This window comes from Peromyscus eremicus, unplaced genomic scaffold (genome assembly GCF_949786415.1).
Source record: "Peromyscus eremicus unplaced genomic scaffold, PerEre_H2_v1 PerEre#2#chrX_unloc_4, whole genome shotgun sequence".
Classification (NCBI taxonomy): domain Eukaryota; kingdom Metazoa; phylum Chordata; class Mammalia; order Rodentia; family Cricetidae; genus Peromyscus; species Peromyscus eremicus.
In genome coordinates, this window is record NW_026734291.1 from 1,393,886 (window position 1) to 1,400,516 (window position 6,631).

At 34.2% G+C, this 6,631-nt stretch overlaps 1 pseudogene; it reads right to left on the reverse strand.

Annotated features, from left to right (window-relative positions):
- Positions 1-3,744: 3,744 nt before the first annotated feature.
- On the reverse strand, positions 3,745-6,396 carry LOC131901145 (zinc finger protein 431-like; annotated as a pseudogene).
- Between the last annotated feature and the right edge of the window lie 235 nt (positions 6,397-6,631).

Consider the following 6,631-nt stretch of genomic DNA (forward strand, 5'->3'; position numbering starts at 1 on the left):
CAGTTCTAAAAATAATTTATATATTTCCTGATGTAGGAGTGTGCATATGTCAATGCCCAAGTGTAGAAATAAAAAAAATTGTAGGAATAGTATGGATCACCCAGAGATAGAACTCAGGTCTTCAAGCTTAGCAGAAACAACTTTAGAGAATAAGGCAATTCTCTGGAATTCAATTGTGGTTCTGAGACAATGTTATAAACAAATGCTTAGCCCTCATAATCAATTTTGAAAAATATACAATTGTACAAATATTTTAATATGCAAAGAAAATTTATTATTCAATTTGTCCTTTGTTCTAATATCCTGCTATGAAATTAAGTTTACAATCTGAAAATAAGACAATAATTTAATGTTGTAGTATTTCTACAAATCTTATTTGAGCACCTGTGAGATGGCTCAATGGTAGTCTTTCTGTGCAAAGCTGGTAACCAGACAATGACCACCCTATTAAGAGAACCACAAAGCTATCTTCTGCTCTTCACATATCTGCCAATAGCTTACAGTCCATAATCATATCACATGCCTCATAAATTTTTCTTACAAGAGAAATCTTAGTGATATTACATTACCTGGCATCTCTGGATAATTCTCTTGGAAGGAAGTACTTGAAGATGAAATCCAAATATTTAACTCATGTGGATGGGACAAGAATGGAACATCAAATTTATATATATATATATATATATATACATAACAAGCTATGTTATGAGGTTCATGGTGGATTGCTGATTATCCTACTTTATTACAACTTTATCAAATAAATGAAAATAGTGCTTTGAATACACACATTAGGTATTTCATTTTTCTTATATTCTCTTCCATTAAGCATTATAACGTTAACATTGTTAAATTTGGTTGAAAAAAGTACACATGATGGGAGTAATCATCTACCTTTGGACTTGTGCTCAGGTGGTGGCTACATGAGGATCATGAGTTCAAATGTATCACTGAATCATTGCTAACATCCAAGCCAAAAAGAATTATAAGCACATATCTAAAGGGAATTAGTGAAAATATGAAAAACAAAGGGAGCATAAAAAATCCACCACCATTTTACAGACAACCTTACTTGAAAAGTATAATCACACACTGCCTGATATTTAAGTAAACAGTGGACCACTTAGTTGATGGATATAACATTCTATACATTACAGCAGAAAAATACCTATCACTAAGAAAAGTACAATAGAAAATGAACAAAAGGCATAGGAGAAATATAAAGGCAACAAAATAAACATCACTAAATGTATTTTTCACACATATTGCACACTTAATATCTACATCAAAAGTTTCAAGATAGAAATCACAATGCAGTGATCTCCACCATTAGTCCTAAGTGAACATGGTAAGTAATTTACTTCCTTCAAGTGTGTGAAGAAAAACAAATGAAACATGATTTCTTTTTCTTGAACCTGAAGAAAACTGTGATATCTAAAGTCTTTACCAAATTGTTTACATGAATGGGGTTTTTCTCTTTTATGAGTTTGTCCTCATTACCACACTTCAAAATGATATAAATAGACTTTAAAAATTACAGCACTAGAGATATGACTGGGCGGTTGAGAAATGTTCATTCCCAGGACTAAGGTCTGATTTTTGACAACTTCCTGTCATTCATCTCCAAGTTCCAATGGTGTAACATTTTCAGCAAACAGATTGCATGATCACATAGCCACACAAACACAGAGACATCACATAATTACAGTTACAACAACTGTTTAAAGAAACAATTTTACACGAAGGTTTTTCTTCTTTTAAGCATTAATTACTGTAAAAGATGTTGAGACATTTAACTGCTTTCAAAATTTTTCTTCATCATGAATTGGTTCATGTAACAGAAAACTAGCATGTAGGCTTGAAGCCAGGGTAATCAATCCTTCTAAGTTGGTGGTATCCTGTTGGAATTTTTAGGAAATGCTGCCCTGCTGGAGTAAATATGTGACTGAAGGGAAGGCTTTAAGAAATTACATCCAAACACCATTTCCTGGTCCCATTCTCTGCTTCAGGCTGCAATCTAAAGATGTGAGTTCATAGACTCCTGCTTTAGCTGCTATGTCTCACACTTACTGTCATGCCACTTTCATGCTAATATTATATCCCTCTGGAACCAAGGGCCAAATTATACTCATTTATAAGTTGATCTGGACATTATATCTCAACAGAAAAGGAAATAATACAAATACATAAAATTTTATACCTGAATTAGATATTTCATGTAATTTAAGAGAAGTACAAAATCTAATAGTGTTACATTACCATTTAAACCAGTAGTGCAAGTTCCAAAATTACACAAAGAAACCTTGTCCCGACAAATCAAAAAAAAATAAATAAATAAACAATTGTGCAAGTTTTTACAGTTCTGGAGGGAAAGATACCCCAAATGACAGAAGTCAGCTTTTACCTAGAGCTATGAAGGGAAGATATCCTGGATGCCTATTACTGTGAGGGAAAAGGTAACCTGAATATTGAGAAGTCAGGCTACACCTGATGCTGTACTTCAGTGGGAAACAGTCTCCCTGCAAAAGGTATTAATCCTGCTCCTCTCCAAAAGTGAACCCTTACAGTTGGACTCTGCTCCACACTGCTAAGAGAGTTTCCCAAGAGAGATGTCCATTGCTGCTGTCTCCCACTCACCCTGAGGATGTTTCTCAGCATAGCTGTCAATTCATTTTCTGTTCTGCTCTATTAAAGTTTGTAGATGTCCATTTCTTCTCATCTAGAGCTCTAATTCTTAATTCTATGCTTCACTCAAGAAAGGGGTGAAATGCTGCAGAAATGTAGCAGTCTCTGGTGAAAAGTTGTTATTTCTGCTCTGACCTTTTCAGGACGTTTGCCAGCAAAAGGGTCTGCTGCTTCTCTAATCCAATCCTATAGTCAGATTCTCATCTACTCCAGTGAAAAGTCTTTACCTAAAATGCATTCAAGATATATATTTGGTAGGAAGGAATCTAGGAGTGTTACAGAATCTCCCAGGGAGGAAAAAGGCAGCTGCCAAAGAAACAGGCACAGGGCTTGAAAAAGCTGAAATATTGGGTGGATTTCATGCTCAAGAATGGGTTGATTTCAGGCTCAGGGAATCTTTGGATTTCTGCTTAGTTGGTCAAAGTTAGAGTGTGTTTCTTTGTCTCTGGTTTCAGGTCCAAAGTGTGTTTGTTTTACTGTCTGCTTTTAAAATTTTGATTCTGGTTTCAGGATCAGGGTGTTTCTATAACTGGTTCTGGATTCAGGAAGAAAGTGTGTTTCTTTGACTCTGGTTTCAGGATCAGGATGTTTTTCACTCTGATTTCAGGGCCAAAGGGTTGTCTTTCACTGGCCCTATGTTCAGGGTCAGTGTTTGTTTATGTGGCTCCCTCATTTACCCTATACAAAAGGTTCATAAATGCATAAATGTTTTTTCCATGAATGTGTTGCTGTAAACAATATAAAAGCAGACACCATAATGCTTCACCAATTTTGACACTGTCAAATACTTTTCTATTAAAGACATACTCTCCTGTAACTGATTATGTGCATGTTGCCTAAAGATCTTACCAAACACTTTATAATCAGATGCCCACCGTAACTTTTTCATATAATTGCATATTGAAGTTTCATATTGAAGACAATTGAGTTGTGCAGAGGCTCTACAACACTGATTACATTCATATAGTTTCTCTACAGTATGTGTTCTTTTATATGTTTGAAGATGTACTGGCATGCCAAGGCTTTACCACACTTATTACATTAATAGGGTTTGTCTCCAGTATGTGTTCTTTTATGCCTTTGAAGAGTACTATTATGTGCAAAGGCTTTACCACACTGATTACATTCATAGGGTTTCTCTCCAGTATGTGTTCTTTTAAGCATTTGAAGATTACTATGACATGCAAAGGCTTTACCACAATGATTACATTCATAGGGTTTCTCTCCAGTATGTGTTCTTTTATGCCTGTGAAGAGTACTATGATATTCAAAGGCTTTACCACACTGACTACATTCATAGGGTTTCTCTTCAGTATGTCTTCTTTTATGCCTTTGAAGAGTACCATGATATGCAAAGGCTTTACAACACTGATTACATTCATAGGGTTTCTGTCCAGTATGTGTTCTTGTATGTATTTGAAGACGATTGTGACTTACAAAGGCTTTACTACACTGATTACATTCATAGGATTTCTCTCCAGTATGTGTTCTTTTATGCATTTGAAGATTACTATGACATGCAAAGGCTTTATCACACTGACTACATTCATAGGGTTTCTCTCCAGTATGTATCCTTTTATGTCTATTAAGATTGTTATGACTTGCAAAGGATTTACCACACTGATTACATTCATAGGGTTTCTCTCCAGTATGTGTTCTTTTATGCATTCGAAGACTGTTTTGACATGAAAAGGCTTTACCACATTCTTTACGTTCATAGGGTTTCTCTCCAGAGTGGGTTCCTGTATGCCTTTGAAGATAACTGAATTGTGCACAAACTTTACCACACAAATTACATTGATAGGATTTCTTTCCAGTATGTGTTCTTTTATGCATTTGAAGACTACTGTGCCATGTAAAGGCTCTAACACAGTGGTTACATTCATAGAGTTTCTCTCCAGAATGGGTTCTTGTAGGCCTTTGAAGACTACTCAATTGTATAAAGGCTTTACCACACAGGTTACATTCATAGGGTTTCTCTCCAGTATGTGTTCTTTTATGCATTTGAAGACTACATTGACATGAAAAGGCTTTTCCACACTGATTAACTTTGCAGGGTTTCTCTCTGGTATGCTTTGTTTTAGGTTCTTGAAGACAGCTTTGAAATTCAAAGGCTTTACCACATTGATTATATTCATAGGGTTTCTCTCCAGTATGCTCTTTTTCATACATTTGAAGAGTACTGGGATATGCAAGATCTTTAACCCATTGAGTGTATATAATATGCTTCCTTCCAGTTTGATTTTGTTCATGACTTCAAATTAATGGGACATATAAAAGCATTATTACATTTAATACACTGTTTAATCTTTATATGTGTATGAATTAATTTTACAATTTGGCTCAATTGTAAAGAAGAACCATATCTTAAAGTTTTATCATTGTTTACCCTCATGTTATTCCACTTTATTAAGAGTTGGTGTGCATCTGTGAAGACAATTGTAAAGGTAAGATCCTTTATTACATGGTTCACATATACAGAATATTTTTGTATATGAGATTATTCATATATTTGAAGAGAACTGGAAAATGTCAGAGCTTTAATGTCTGCATTGCATTAATAAATTTTCCTATACAGTAAGTCATCGTACATTTACTAAATGAACTAGGACAAAAGAACATTTTTCAAGTCCTAGTACTGATAGAAATTTTCTGCACAGTGATTTTGTTGATGCATCAAAAATATACTTGGAAAACTAATTATTTGTATACTTGAATCAAATTCAACAAGCATATTAAATATGAGGACTGCTATATATCTTCTAATGCTTCTAAGAAATGAGTATGTTATGTCTTTCCATATCCCTATTCTCATATGACTTGTATCCAGAGAGACATATGACATATCTAGTAAAGGAAGCTTAACCAATAAAAGTTTTTTACCATTCAATTCACAGTTTGACTTTCTGTACTCATGGACTTGTGGTATATAGATTAAGGTTTCTTCACAATAAGTGCCATTTGACTCTTGACTCTAACTGCGCCCTCTGTTAGCAGCACAGTCACAACAAGTATACAAAGTACACTGCCATTTCTATTCACTATTTGCTTATTAGCAAGATTAAAAATATAATTATCACCTCTTCATTGTGTATACTTTTGTAATATGAGTAGGATAAAATGAATTAATTGGCAGTTCTATAACATATTTCCCATGGTGCTATGATTCAAATGGTAATATCTGCTAAGTCACTGTTCCCTTGTCTTTTTTAAAAAGAATGCTTTGCAAATTTAACAATCATTGATGTACTTTAATCTGTTATTTACACTGTTGCTTTTGTTTAAAACTTCCAGGACACATTTTAATTTCCTCAGCTAGCACAAGAAAATTACCTTTCATCTCCTCTAGAACTTTGAGGATGCTCTTCAGTATTATGGGTTTTCCCAATTGTATCCTAAAACATAGTACCAGAAAATATATGTTATTTTCCTTAAAACTGTCCAAAATTTATGTTACTATCTTCAGTGAATCTTAGAATATGACTAATTTATTCATCTAATTTTATTTCTCAATCAAATGACAGAGCAGCATTCAAAACCTAAGGATAGTTGTCCTCTTATTTTAAAATGTGAAGGAAAATACACTATCTTACCTATAATAGTGAGGTTCCTGTAGGTCTCAATCATCACATCTTTGTAGAGATTCTTCTGGGAAGGATCCAGTAAAGTCCACTCTTCCCAAGTGACGTCAACATGCACATCATCATAGGTCACTGCATTCTAAAATATCCCATGCATGTGTACAAGAGAAAACATAATACTGACAACATTGTAAATATATACTTCTTTGAGAGTAGAGTCAAATAATTCTGATGCTCCTCACATTTATTTCATGACATACAAATTTTAATGTAATCAACAAGTCACTTGAGAAAGAAACTGAATAGGAGGATCACTTCTGTCATTTCTGTACACTTTGAATAGAATAACACCTTGCAAGAGATATGCT